General features: G+C 40.4%; 1 protein-coding gene across 20 annotated transcripts in view; it reads right to left on the minus strand.

Moving 5' to 3' along the window:
• The window catches only part of Kiaa1217 (KIAA1217 ortholog), an 839,639-nt gene that overhangs the window by 404,035 nt on the left and 421,360 nt on the right, over positions 1-14,244 (minus strand). The window lies entirely within an intron of this gene.

Below are 14,244 nucleotides of genomic sequence, written 5' to 3' on the forward strand. Positions count from 1 at the left end.
TGAATTTGGATAACACAAATATCACACACGTCTTCACTGGAGGTATTTACAGTGTCACAGACAGTTACGGGAATGAGGATGACTAAGGCAGCATTTTCTGGGGAGGGTGTTCCGCCACCCTATACTAAATCAAAATCTCAGAGTCCCCCAGACAGCTACTGCCACAGTTCATGCTGAATGCAGAGAGGACACTCAGGCTCGTGGAGTCTGCACTTCTGGGTTTTGCTTAGCTTGTGAATCCCCCTGGAAAATTTGGAGAAAAGACTAATCTGGGTTTGTTTTGATGTCTCTTTCTATCTTCCTTCATGCCTAGTGATAAGAAACTTCTATTTTTATGGCTAATTTGTGTATTTGAGCTTGCAATGGCTTTTCTCATTCTCTCCTCTTCCCTTCATTAACATTTGGCATATCTATTTTTAAAACATACACTCCCCAGTAAAGCCAATTATGACATGCACGAAACATTAGTCAGAAAATATGAAACTTAGAATTTGTTCCAAGTTTACTTCAGCCACATCATTGATGAAATTCAGGATTCTTATAAGAACCAACAACAGAAATCAATCTAGAAATACTCCTTAGTCAAAATCTGCTGCACTAGGAATCTTCCAAAAGGAATATATGAAATAATTAGACCAACAATCATTGAAAAGTCTTTGTTGACATTAAAATATTCTGGCTAATGTCAGTTTGATAATGAACACTGTCTGTACTCTCAAAACAGGGGGAGGCTACCCAAGTTTGAAATCCTGTCAGCAGCAATAGGAATTGCTTGGTTTGCTCAACTGCCAAAGGCACAGGCAGCCCTGAAAAAAGGCTCCCTCTGTTGAAGCTCCTTTTAGGGCCACTCTGCTGTGGTCTAGTAATTTGCATTAAGTGCTTGTGGTACCAAGTGCCATTTATGGTTGCTGGGGATACAGATGGAAACAAAATTGATAAAAATCCACTGATGGTGGGATATATTTGGAGTAAGGGGAACATGACAACAAAATACCAAAGTAAAAGTAACACATACTAGAGGTCAGAAACTATAATGGACAGAAGTAGACAAGACAACGTGCTTGTTTTCACTGTTTAAAACTTGGTGATAAGGAATGACCAGCCACAAAGACATTTTGAGCAAAGACTTGAAGGAGATGGGAAAAATAGTTAAGAGACGTGTTTAAATACCACGAGATGTAATTTGATATTTTTCTTTTGAAAAGAAGTATGCTATACATAAAACATAGATTAATTATGATATAAAGATTAATATCCATTACCAACTTAGCAGAGTGCTGAAGAAGGTGCACCATTCTGGGCATTTGTAAGAGCAAATTTCTGGGCATTAACAGAAGAAGGAAAACCCACCTTGTCTGTGTGGTACAGTCCCCCAGGCAGGGTTGTTAGACAAAATAAAAGCCAGAAAAGGAGAAAGCCAGCCAAGGAAACTCATATTTTCTCTGTTTCCCAGTCTGACACATGTTCCTAGGGGCCAAACACGTATTGGGTGAATGCTCTGAAACTGTGAGCCAAAATAACCCTCCTTTCCTTAGATTGTTCCTTTAGGTATTTGGTCACAGCAATGAGGAAATAATAGAAATTATTTCCCAGGGTCTATATAAGCTAACAGTTTATTCTAAAGCTTAAGTCAGGACATGAACTAGCAATTATTGAGTATTTTGTCTTGTTTTATTTAATTGTTTTGTTTGTTTGTTTGCTTTTTCCACAAAGTCAGGGGCTGGAGAGGTGAAGCAATCAGCCAGAGGTTATACAATTAGTGAACCATAGGGTCTGTAATTGAATTTGAGCAAGGTGTCTGTCATGTCTATTTCAGGAAAAGCACCGACTGTGGTGTCTATTTGCATGTGAAAGCCCACAGCAGCCTCCAGGCTCACTGGGCAGATGTGGCCCCACTCAGCACTTCTGTCCCCTACTCCGACCCAGAACTTTTCTAGCTCCTGGATTTCCTCCTCCCAGCCTCTCATTCCTATATAAACCTGACATTTAGTCCTTGTGATCTGCTGGCTCTTTCTTAGTCCTCTTGGTTCCCCTCTCTTCATTCCTTCTCTCTACCTTCCCACGGCCTGGTCTGCGGTCATGTTTAGTCCACTACTTTCTTTCTGCTCTGGACACTTCCAGCTACCTCTGGCTGTACCTTCCTTCATATCTACAATAGAAACCACAATAATAATAATAATAATAATAATAATAATAAATAAAATAAAAACCCTCAACCATACCTTGGAGTGGTCATGTCAGCACTTTATTACACAGTGACTACACAGGCTTAAAACGAACTTCTGTGGCAGCAGAGGCAGCAATACAGAACAGGCTGAGACCCTGCTCCTCTCCTGTATGGAGCTTGGGCTTCTTACCCTTGCTTCATTCTGTGTAAGATGAAAAGTTGTAGAAGGCAACAATGATGCCAAATAAATAAAAGACTAGACGTTGTGGAAGCTCAAGGAGAATTAGTTCAAAGGCCGGGCTGGTGCTCTGGGTAAGTTTGGTGAACTCCTTTGCAGCGAGGTCACTCAGAGCCCCATCCTCACCAGGGCAAGAACGGCAAGTGGAATTGCACCATGGCCTTGGACAACAGGAAGCTTCTTTTCATCCTCCTTTGTGAACTCTGGTAACCTGTGCCACACTGAGTCCTGTTTAAGTGGCTAGCACATCTGCCAAAGTCAGGCCTGCTGCACACTTGACATCAAAAAGCCTCCTGAATCCAGCTGGGTGAGATTCCAGTTTTTATAGGAAGCTACATGTGAGAGTGGGCTCTTTTCCACATGCTCCAAAAACCTGCCTTGGTTTTTTGTGCTTGTAATGGAATGCTCAAGGGCATTTATGAGGCTTAAACGTAAGGGAGGAGCTGGGTGTGCTGGAGCACGCCTTTCTAAATCCCAGCGCTTGGAGGCAGAGGCAGCCTGATCTCAGTGAGTTTCACGGCAGCCTGATCTACATACTGACTTGCAGACCTTGCTATGTAGACATTGTCAAGAAATATATAAACAAAAATAAAAGGCAGGAAGTGAAAGCACCGATCCACAGGAAGCACAGGGAAGAACCAGGAAGAAGTTACCTCAGCTGTTCACTGAGGCCCACATCCCATGTCCTTACAGGACAAGCTTGCAGGTCTGACATTACAGAAGCCTCTAAGATCTCTTTAGAACACAAGCCTGAGCTCTCCAGCTTTGTCTTTAGTCTTTATGAATAGCAAATAAACAGTGAGGAAGGATAATCTGGGCACCAGACATCCTGTTGCAGGTGTATTTGTTTTCACCCTGTTTTTTAATTGAAAGCATGGAATACATTTCATAGCATTATCAAACATGCAGGAGAAATGTCAGTTCATTCACAACAGTCATATCCCCCAGCCTCTCTTAAAAAAAATTAGCTTCATATTCAGCTGAAATATGAAACCCTAAAAAAGGCTTTGTAGAAAGCTTTAAGACAGGATTTGATCCCTAATCACTGTCATCTTAATCCCCAAATACAATAACCTCTGCAATTCAGGCTTCTTTTGTAAATAAATTTGACAAGTGTTAAGATGTTATTAGTGCTGTAAGATTATAGGAATGCTCAGTTCACGTGCCTCAAAGAACAAGCTGCTCCTTGAAGACCGTTTCCACACCCAAAATGTACATGCCAGGCCTATGTGCATTTAGAAATAATTTTTATTTACATAGTAAGTCAAATATCCTCAGCCTCACTGAGATCACTGTGCAGAGTGGGAGACATTAAGTTGTTGCTTCTTTTAGAATCTTGAATTTGAGATGAACCTTTTTTTTTAATGATAATTAGTAAGGTTTTACAGAGATAATAAATCACAGGGGCTGGATCTAGTTTCATGGGTGGTTGAGGCCTATTCTAATCAGTACTGCTGACCTAATGTTTGAGAAAGGACTGACTGTTTCCAGGAGAATCCATTAATGACTTGGGAAAACAGATGTACCTCTGAATAATACTATCATGCCAAGGACAGCCTGACCCTTCTTTCCCTTCCATACTCTCAAATAAACCAAGCACAGACATTGACTTAGTGCTGTATAAACAAACCAAGTGCTTCTGGTGTCACCAGGCTTTGTGACATGTGCTCTCCTCCATCATTTTACTGAGATTTCACTAGATCAGACACACCTATTAGACACCCAAAAAACCAAGGAGGGATGCTAGGAAGAAGGCTCAGCAGGTAAAGGCGCTGATGACCAGCGTATGATCCCCAGAAGCCAGATGTAGTAGTAAGCATCTGTAACCCCATCCCTCTCAGAGCATGATGGGAGGTGGAGACTGGAGAACTGTGTGAAGCCTTCAGGCTAGCTAGCCCACAGTATGCAGAGCAGGAGCAAAAACAAGGGAGCTTGTCTCAACAAGATTGAAAGGAGAAAGCTACCTCTGGGGAGCTGTCCTCTGATTTCCTCAGATATACCTACCATGTGAGTGCATGCACACAAACACACTAAACACAGCGAAATAAATAAATACTGAAAAATGGAAGAGGAAAAACAAAGCCTAGAAATCAGGATGCTTGGATTAGGAGTATTTTGGCTGGAACAGAAACTACTCTGAAGCAGCTCAGGTATGAGCAGCCATGAACTTGGATAAACTTGGATACGCAAGACATTCTAGTTAAAATTCCTAAGGACTCAGCTCCAGTTAGGGACTATCTGTTGTATTAGTATTTCAGTTCACTTGGGCCTTGGCATTAGAGATACAAATATTTCTATAGGAGCCCTGGCTGTAGACTAATGCTGTACCCTGATCCTAAACACAATTTGTAATTATCATGAGGGCTGTGCCTCTGTACTTGCAATGGCTTATTTTCTAGATAGAGAAAAACGTTGTTTCATGAAATGGGTAATTTCTTAGCTAGGACTGACCAAAGAGCTTTTAAAGGAAGCATGTTTCAATATTTCAAAGGAATGAGAATAATCAGACCTTATTTATATTTAAATTGGCTTACTTTAGTGCCTTTTTCTGACACTATAATACCATTAAGGAATCTATAGCACTGCACCACTTATTTTCCAAGGTAGGTAGAGATTATTATTCACTCATGCAGACAGAATAACAAGAAGTGGCTGTTGAATAAGTAGTGCATTACGAGAGCTTTGTGGTGTGGACAGATTTTGGGTAAAGCCCTGGATTTTTGCATGTCAGCTTCCTTGTGGCAGATGAAGTTGTGTCAATTGAAAGAAAGAATTTGTGCCACAGAAATCAATGTGATCCCTGAGAAACGGACAGGGCAGGTTCAGGGAGTCTCATGAAACACAGGAGCCTGAGATACTGAAACCTTCAGCCTGAGATACTGAATTCCCAGACCTAGGAACACAGAGAAGAGCAACTAGGCATCAGGAAGTGACCTCAGGAACAAAGCACAATAAGTGACTTTTCTTCATAGCTACTACACAGAATGCAAGCTACCCTACCAGGACCTAGGTGGTTCCCTTCTCTCTCTTCACTGTTTTTAAATGTAGTAGATCAGAAATATTAGGGGCTTAGTATTAAACATAGCCAACTACTCTACTGAGATCTAGTTAGCAGGAAAGGAACCTCATGAATTTCATGGGTTGACCATGTTAGTCTGAGAGTACTGTTGGTATAATGTTCTTGTGGAATGTATACAAATTACCCTTTTTCATTCACATGCTGATTTCTCTACTCCACTATCTCATTTCAATCCAGACACTGCATTGTGATGCTTAGAATAAGCATCACATCTGTCTCAAGTCTATGTAAATATGCCACCATTTGTTCTCTGTATTGTCAATAAAATGAGTCAGTGCTAAGCAATGGAGAGAACAGGGTGGGACATCCAGATGGGAGGAAAAAGAAGCAAGTGGGAGGAGAGTTGGGAGAAGAGAGATCGGAGAGGAGAGGACCTGGAAACACCAGTAGAGATGAACTGGACCTAAAATATGACTAAAAAACAAGTATAAAGGGGGAAATCTGAATGGGAAGAAGCTATGTGGGTTTGGAGGTTTAGGATAGAGTAATTATTGCCCAGCATTGTGCTCTAGGTTAGTTAAATAAATCCTAGTCTCTATGTGGTAATTTGGGTATACAGCTGGCTTAAGAATAACTGCTGTTTAACTAAAAGATAAATCAATAATAAATATTAATAATCAATAACATAGTACTCCAAAATAGCACAAACTGGCTATAAACGTTCCCAAGTCTCAACAAAAACAATATCAGTTAATCCTGTTAGTAGGTCATAATTTCTGGGGGCCCCACTTCTCACAAGTGATTCCTCATGGAAAACAACTCTACCTGCTTCAAATAGCAGAAAAAGAAATCCAAGATTTCTTTTAAAGGTTAGACTATCTTTAATAATGATGTCTCAGAATTGGAACAAACAAACAAACAAACAAACAAACAAACAGACTAGGATGTGAAAAAAGGACCAACATTTTTTAGCCATTAGGGAAACCATGGAGGGACAACATAAACACCAAGTAATCAGATCAAAGACTTCCACTGTTCAAACAACTCAACGTGTCACTGAGAGGAGGAAGTCACCAGAAGACAAAAGTCAAAGTATATTGGTAACATGTGTTGTTACCAGATGTGCAAATACTTCAAGACGATGCATGCAGTTGAATACCAGATGGGGAGGGCAGAGATCACCTGGGAATCTGGCATCCAACCTTCCTCAGCTACAGAATGTGGCATATTAGTATAAAAATACCTCTTAAAGGGTTGTAAAGCTGATTCACACTGTTGAGAAAACCCGCCATGATTCACCATAATGTCTTCCAGGGTAGTTTGTTCTTATACAGGGAGGCCTGCATTAGTGCAGGGAATGAAATGCCTATTTTGGAACTTGGGGCTGCACTTTATGTATGAGAAAGTGTGGGGGGGCAGGGAGAGTATGAAGAGCAGAAGGATGATTTTGATGTCTTAAACCCTCTTCAGGGTCAGGTAGTGACAAAAAAGCATACAGGAAGGCTTGGGACTCTACAGTGATAAATGACGTGGACAACAGCAACAGAAGTCCAGATAATAGAAGAAAAGAAAAAGGAGGCCATTGATCATCAGGGAAATGTCATGCAGCTCCCTCCCTGGTCTTCTTTTCCTGTTTGATTTCTCTGACAATTTTTAATGTGACAAAAAAAGTATTTTCATCAACATATTGTTATAAAGAAGCCTATGAAGACAGAGACTCTACAGCCAGAAGAGGAAAATGTATATGAGACCAAAACAAACAAACAAACAACCCCCCCCAAAACAAACAAACAGCTTTTAAGTTAGATTCTTAAAAACCTTTACATGGACATCCTGATGGAGAGAGAAGATGATGTGGATTTACTGTTGATGCCATTTTTGTCCTATTGTCTAGGAGAATTCACTCCTAAACCTCAGAACAAAACATAGCAATCCACTCAAGTCAGGTCCACCTAGGGCAGGACCTCAGCTTACCTCAGAGCAGAAACCTGGCTGATTCCTGAGGCAGGCTGCGGTCTCAGTTACCCATCAGGAGGGAATACTACTCTATTCATTTCTTTGATGGAGTAACAGGCCAATCTTAGATGTAGGTTGTCTGCAGTAAATGGGGCGTCTCCAGAAATCCTTCTCTGAAAGGGATTTTTCATTTTGAAAATAGGATATATATTTTTGTTTTCAGTAAGATTCATAAAAAATGTTGATAGATGATTTCTTATTGAATAATAAGAATTATATTGAATTATAAGGTTATGGTAAGATAATAAAAATAATATTCTACTTTTCTTGTTATTTTCTAAATTCCTTTTAAAGTTGTTTCCTCTCTTTCCTTTGGAACCATTCTCTCTCAGTTTGCCTGCAGCACTGTCTTTCTTCTGCGACAATGATAGTAATGGTGCCTTTTAGGGTCAATGCTGCAGTCACTGTGTTATTGTTATCTGGTCACTGGTGACCTATTCAGCTTGGCATGTAAAACACTATCCACCCTGTGCAAGCCCACACTAGCCTGGGTTTGCTATTTATTATTTATTCACTTTGCATCCTGATCCTAGCCCCCTCTCTCCTCTTCTTCCACATCCACCCTCCCTTCCTCTTCTTCCTATAATTCTTCCCCTACTCCCCCCAAAAGGGGAGGCCCCTCCCCATTAACCCGCCCCAGCACATCAAGTTGCAACAGGACTGAACACTTCCTTTTCCCCTGTGGCCTGTCAAGGCAGCCCCGCAATACAGTCCATGTTGGAAACAGTCCCACATGAAGCCTGACCTACCCATTGGTTACATCTGTGTAGGGGGCCAAGGTATATTTCATACATAGCCTTGGTTGGTGCTTCAGGCTCTTCATGCCCCTCTGGGCCCTGGTTAGTTGGCTCTGTTGGTTTTCTTGTGGAGTTCTTGTCCCCTCTGGGTCCTTCTATCTTTTCCCCCAAACTCTTCCAAAAACTTTGACCCAAAAGTTATCATGCCTGTGTGATGTGCAGGGATAAAGAGAGAGCAGAGATTGAGGAAATGCCCAACCAATGCCTGGGACTCACTCAATGGGAAAGCGCCAGCCCCTGACACTATTAACCATACTCTGCTTGCAGACAAGAGCCTAGCACAGCTGTCCTATAAGAAGCTCCACCCAGCAGAGGATTGAAACAGATGGGTTTGCTCTTTTACTCACCATTTGGCTTTATGAGACCATAGGAGAAATGATGTGGCCTCCCATAATGTGTGTTTCAGAACCAGAAATCACTAACCTGGAGCCCACTTAATACAATATCCAGTTTGAAAGAAAGATTAAAGATTTAATTTCTTTCCTGAGTTCAGGGAGAACAGGCTAAGAGCAAGGCTCATGAGAAAGCCAGTGTCAAGTACATTGCCGGCACAGACCCTTCCTAATGACAGGTGAAGCCCAAATAAACCATCCAAACAAGGCTGAGGCTGCAGTTCTCTTCATTTCTAGTTGTGCTCATGGGGAAGAGGCTCACAGAATCATCTGTACAGCTTTAGAATTTTTAGCTATTTAAGTGGACAGGTAAAAATAAGCAAGCTTTATATTCCTCCAGTAATTGGGAATAATTTATAAGGGAGGATTTAATTTTCTTTAATTATTTAATAATTAATAATGAAGCTGAAATGTTCCCTTTAATTGGTATCATTAGGTATGCTAACATATGGTGATTTATTTAGTATATATGCTTTCATGAATATTAAAAAATAATGACTATATAAATGCCCTTAAAAATGTTAACACATCTATGATATCATTCAAGGAGACCAGACACTCAGAATCCCAGGGAAAAGCTTTCTTCCATATGTTCTGAATATGAAACAATGGGCATCCAGAACTAAATTTTCTTTTGTCCATTTGCGTATTGTTTTCTGGATATTTTTTTCTCTTTTCTACTTTTCTTTGAACTGATAATATGTAAAGCAAGTGATTTGAAAACAGTTTTATAAAACTGATTAAATTACCAAGAATATTTCTCCTCTGACCCCACAATACAAAAAGAGATTATAGCTATTAAACTTGAATCTGAGAGTTGTTTTCTTCTCTTGTTTGAAAAGGTTTAAAAGGGGAAGGGAACCTTATGGTAAAGCAGGTAACCTTTTATCTCAGCTATGGTTTCTTCAATGCACCAAGCAGCAATGCAGTATTGATTTGACAGAGACTCAATTTCAATGATGTCTGTTTCAAACTGGCTCCAAATCATTCTTGTACTGCAAAATAAAGCCAAACTCTGAGAAAAAGGAAGAAAGAAAGTGTAGCACACTGTAGTTCAGGCAGGCCTTTGCCTCACAGCTAATCTGTTTCAGCCTCCTGAGTGCTGGGGTACAACTGTACTGCCATGTTTAGTTGTCTTGTGTGCGAAAGCTAGGTAAGGAAACCAAACTCTTCTCAGATATATTTGATTCAATTATCACAGAACCAATAACTAATTTATATATTAATGGATTATACATCAGCATGTCCAAAGGCAACACATTTTAGTAGAATTAGTGAAGTATTAACTATTGTTTGATAGCTTTCCATTTAGATATAAAAATGAATCAGGTTATTATTATTATATACTGAAGCACGGGTTTTTTTGTTTCATTGATGGTTTTTAGTATATCTTTCTTGGGAACTATTGGGCTTTCCATTTACCTAATGAATTTTAATACCTTTTAAAATAATTTCTGTAATATTAACATTCATTATCTTTCAAATTATCTTTCATAGTCTCTGTATTGTCTTTTTCCTGATAATCAATTAGACATGGGTTGGGCCGCTCTACTGAGCATGTCTCTGAATGCCTGCCTATTTCCTGCCACTTTTCTTTTGGTGTTATATTCTCAGGACTTTTAAAAACCTATCCTGGATTGACCTCAGCAGTACGATGGGGTAGAAAGCTCCAGAGAGCCCCCACAGACACAATGAATCAACAGCAATGAGCAGATTAATTCTGTTTATCAAATAAGCAGAAAGCTTAAAGGGCCCTTTACCTGGAATAAAACTAAAGATAGCCAAACTGAAGTTGGGAGTGAAATTAGGGAAGCCGTGTCTGGACCATGATCCTTCCCCCAGTACAGCGCCAGACAACTGAGAAGAGGTTCCAGGTCTTAGCTGTTATCTAAGGAGATAAACAGCTGAACTCCACAGTCATGTTCCAGCTTTTCCAGTTGCTAATAGACTGGCTTCTGTCTTACCTGCCTCAGAGTGCTGATGAGAGCCATCATGGCTAGACCTCCATTGGCTACAAAAAATAAATGTGGCAACCTGAACTATCACGTAGGCACCACAGTTCTCCATGGAATAAACAAAGACATTCAAAATAACATCAGTTCTCAGCTTCTTCTGGGGGAAAAATAATTGGACCCACAACTATTAAGGTGTTACACAAGATTCTGTTTCTTTGTCCCACCTGCCTTACTGTACTGATGGGTCATGAGTACAAAGAAGTATCTTAATGGCACCTGCCATAGCTTTTTTTCTTAGACTTCTGTTTACATCATGTTTATGAAGACTCAGGGATGTGGTAGGGTTTCTGAATGTGTATCACTAATGGAATCAAAGAGATTAAAAAAACAGGGAGATATGATCCAAACAAATAAGAGATATAAAATTCTAGTATCAATCCTAATAAAATGGATTGTATGTATTACCTGGTATAGAATTCAAAGTAACCATTTGATCAATGATCAAATGTGGTGGCTTGAATGAGAATGGCCACTATAAACTAATATATTTGAACTTTTGATTCCTTGTGGGTAGAACTGTTTGGAAAGGATTAGGAGGTGTGGCCTTGTTGGAGGAGTTGAACCTCTGGGAGTGGGCTTTGGGATTTTAAAAGTCTATTGCATTCCCTCTTAGCATTCTCTCTCTCTCTCTCTCTTTCTCTCTCTCTTCTACCTTTGCCTTATGGCTGTTTTCTCTATATGTAGCTCTCAGCTGCCACTCCAGCACCATGCTTGCTTGCTGGCTTCCATGTTTCCTGTCATGATGTCATGGAGTCACCCTCTGAAAACTGTGCGCAAGCCTCTAAGTGATTTCTTCTACATATTGCCTTGGTCATGGTGTTTCTTCACAGTAATAGAAAATTAGGTAAACAGATCTCAAGAGAGTAGTCCACAAAGTGAGAATTTCAACAAAGACATCAAACATTTAAAACAGAATTAAAAAGACATTTTAGAACTAAATAATGCAATGATTGAGCTCACATATTTAAAAGTGGTGCTCAACAGCAGACTGGAGCAAACAGGAGAGCCAGGGGGCTCTAAGGAAAGGAAGCTGTACAATTCCAGTCAAGAGGGCTATAAAAGGTATTATGGGCATGTTGTATAGAGGAAAAAAAGTCTGAGGAAGCAATTCAAAGAACCAATGTCTAAGCTGCTTAAATTTGGGGAAGTAAATTATATCCAAATCCAGAAAATCCAACAACTTAAAGTAATATGAACCTAAGGAAATACATACCTGACACAGCAGAGTCAAGCTGTCCAAAGTCAAGGGAAAAGAATTTTGAAAGCAGTGTAGGAAAATGGCTTTTCACATGCATAGGAATTTTGGTAAGATTACTGGCGGAGTTTTAGTAGAAACGTCACAAGCTCGACAGAGGATTGACACTGCGTATGGACAACACGAGAGAGGACGCCAACACCTAAGCAGAGTTAGCGCTGCCAAATCTGCCTCCGAAATATCCTCCAGAGCCCCAGACGGTAAAGACTGTTTAGTATTCAAAAAACTTAGAGAGTTGATGACTAGATTTGTGTTAAGAGAGATACCAAAGTGAGGTTTCAAGTTCTATAACTTAAAACAAAAGGACACCAAACAGCAGGACTCCAAAAGACACGGCATTTGTGCAGCTGGCCATGCAAGTCATAGGCTCTGCAGCCCCACACTCAATGAACCACCAATTTAAAATACATTTAATGTGTCTGTTCTGATCATGCACAGCTTTTGTTCTTCCCTAAACAACTCACCATAACTGTTGCTTACACAGTATCTGTAGCTCATTAGGCCTTATGGTAACCTGCACAAAGTTTAACTTGTATCTGCAGAAGCTATGTGCAAATAACATGCTGTTTTACATAAAAGAGGAGGACCTACAGATTTGGTGTCCTCCAGGGAGCTTTGGAACTGATCTTTTATTTCTACAGAGTGATAGCTATGTTCCTGTAATTTTTGTGACTAAATAATTTTTGTCCTGACTAGTTTTATGTTAACTTGACACAAGATAGAGGTATCTGAAAAGAGAATCTTATTTGAGAAAATGCCTCCATGTTTGGCATTTTCTTGATTAGTGATTGATAGGAGAGAACCTATCCCGGTGGTTCTCAACCTGTGGATTATGACCCCTTTTAGGGGTCAAATGACCCTTTCACAGGGGTCGCATATCAGATATTCTGCATATCAGACATTTACATTACAATTCATAACTGTAGCAAGATTACAATTATAAAGTAACACCAAAATAATTTTATGGTTGGGTTCACCACAACATGAGGAACTGAATTAAAGGGTCTCAGCATTAGGAAGGTTGAGAACCAGTGGCCTAGCCCATTGTGAGCGGAGCCATCCCTGGGCTGGTGGTCCTGGGTACTATAAGAACGCAGGCTAAGTATGTCATGAGAACAAGCCAGTAATCAGCAACCCTCCATGTGTCTGCATCAGGTCCTGCCTCCAGGTTCCTGCTATTGCTGAGGAACTATTATATGGAACTGTGAGTGAAATAAATCCCTTCCTCCTCAGTTTGCTTTTGGTCATGGTATTTTATTACAACAATATTAACCCCAACTAAGACAAGTTGGTACCAAGAGAGTGGGATATTGCTGTGACAGACCTGACCATCTTGTTTTGGGGAGGATTGTGAAAGAACTTTGGAATTTGGGGCTGGAGAGACCATTTTGTTTTGAGAGCTCAGTGAGCTGTTCTGTAGAATCTTGGAAGATGTTGAGAACAGTACAAATGCTGGTGGCTTGGCTTATGATATTTCAGAGGGAAGTTTAGAGACTCTTCTAGGCCATTGGGTGAAGAATCTGTGGTGTCTAGTCAGCTAGGGAGGAAGAATTGGGTGTAATCAACAAGAGATCAGAACAAATAAAGTAAAACCTTTGTCATACTGGGACAATTGATGCTGGTTATCTGGAGCTGAGAAATTAACAGTGATCATGAAGAGACCAGCACCACTGAGGTGAAATCTTTTGAGAAGTACCTCCTGAAAGCCAGCACACAAAAGCTGTGTTCTAGAGGAAGGCACGGTTTTACCGACAGCCGAACTTGGTAGTGTATGAGTCACCGAGATGGTACTGGTTTTGAAGGCATGAAAAGAGTTATATAGAGCAACTGTTTGGCACAATGAAAGGCCAGAACAGGCCATTGGTGAGGGTGCAGCATTGTGCAGCAGAATGGGTTATGGAGAAAAGTTGAGGTTTTGCACCAGGAAAAGAGTCTAGGAGAGGCTATTGGTGAAAGTACAGCCCAGTTGCAACACAAGACCCCAGCATTTAGGAGATGCCAGTGCCAAGGACTGACTACCAAAAACAGCGGCATAGTGAAGAGGAGGCCACCAGACCTCAAAAGACAAGCTGTGTGCTTCAGAGAGCAGAACTTCCTTTCTGGAGATCCAAGCCCCTTGAAGGAGCCCAGAATATCCTAAGTGAATCCCACACAACTGGATGCTGAACTATTTACATTTTTGGAGTTTGGTTTTGCTTTGTTCAGATTGTAACTGTACCCTGGTTCTTGCCTCTTGAAATAAGAAAGTATTTAATTTATTTTTTATTTTAGAGAAGATGGTAGCAGAGAGACTGAATTTTTAAAGATTTTTAGGCTTTAAAAGAACTGTAGATTTTACAATAGAC

This window comes from Meriones unguiculatus, chromosome 19 (genome assembly GCF_030254825.1).
Source record: "Meriones unguiculatus strain TT.TT164.6M chromosome 19, Bangor_MerUng_6.1, whole genome shotgun sequence".
In the NCBI taxonomy this organism is placed as follows: Eukaryota; Metazoa; Chordata; class Mammalia; order Rodentia; family Muridae; genus Meriones; species Meriones unguiculatus.